The 1,075-nt window shown below is 58.0% G+C and overlaps 1 protein-coding gene across 1 annotated transcript in view; it reads right to left on the reverse strand.

The window, feature by feature from the left end:
* LOC103778522 (acyl-CoA synthetase family member 3, mitochondrial-like) overlaps window positions 1-1,075 on the reverse strand; it is a 6,465-nt gene that overhangs the window by 767 nt on the left and 4,623 nt on the right. The gene's annotated exons all lie outside the window — the stretch shown is intronic.

The following is a 1,075-nucleotide window of genomic DNA, read 5'->3' on the forward strand; positions in this document are numbered from 1 at the left end:
CCAGCCCCTCAGCATCTCTGAATCCTCTCCTGGACTCTCTCCAGTAGCTCCTTGTCCCTTATGGACTGGGGAGCCCAGAACTGGACCCAGGACTCCATAGGTGGCTTCACCAGGGCAGAGCAGAGGGGGAGAAGGAGACTCTCCCTTGACTTGCTGGCCACACTTTTCTTAATGCATCCTAGAAGACCATTGGCCTTCTTGACCACTTGGGCCCATCGTTGGCCCAAGGGCACCTTGTTATCCCCCAGCACTCCCAGGTCCTTCTCCTCAGAGCTGCTTCCCAGCAGGTCCCCCCTCACCTGTCCTGGTCCATGGGATTTTTTCCTCCCCAGGGGCAGGACCTGCACTTGCTCCTGTTCAACTTCTGCGGTTCCTCTCAGCTCAGCTCTCCAGCCTGTCCAGGTCCAGCCCCAGCCACCCCTCTGGTTTGGTTTCTTTGCTTCCCTCCCCCCAGTACAGAACTCCTCCACCAGACAGCAGCTTCCCTGTGCTTGCTGAGTCCCTGTCCCCCAGCTGTGATTTTTACAAATCCAGGGGAAATCTTTAATTGGCTGCTGTGCAGCCCCTGCTGAAACAAGAGCTCCTGCAGCTTGCAAAACAGCACCAGCCCCGCCAAAAATATCTGTGCCCTGGAGGAGGGATTGCCAGGAGAAGAAAGGATCTGCTTTGGAATAGTTTTGCTAATGGAATTTTAGTGATAAACCCCAAGGATGCTGCTCCCTGGCTCCTGCCTGCCAGTGCTGGTAGGGCTGGAGCCCAAAGCCTCAGCACTGGCCTCAGCCTGATGGATCTGACTGAGGAGGTGAAGCTGTCCATGCTGGAACCTCGTGGGACTGGCAGGCAGCTGCTTTGTGCCACTCCTGTGGGTACTGCAAGGACTCCTCCATGAGCTCTGGGTCTCCCCCCCTCTGCAAACCCCACCAGAGACCTTTCAGATCATGGAGTCCAACCGTTCATCCCAGCACTGCCAGGTCCCCACTGCCCCGTGTCCCTCAGCACCACATCTCCACGGCTTGGAAACCCCTCCAGGGGTGGGGACTCCACCACTGCCCTGGGCAGCCTGGCACAGCCCTGG

The sequence above is a fragment of the Merops nubicus genome, unplaced genomic scaffold, assembly GCF_000691845.1.
Source record: "Merops nubicus isolate BGI_N331 unplaced genomic scaffold, ASM69184v1 scaffold24718, whole genome shotgun sequence".
Lineage (NCBI taxonomy): Eukaryota > Metazoa > Chordata > Aves > Coraciiformes > Meropidae > Merops > Merops nubicus.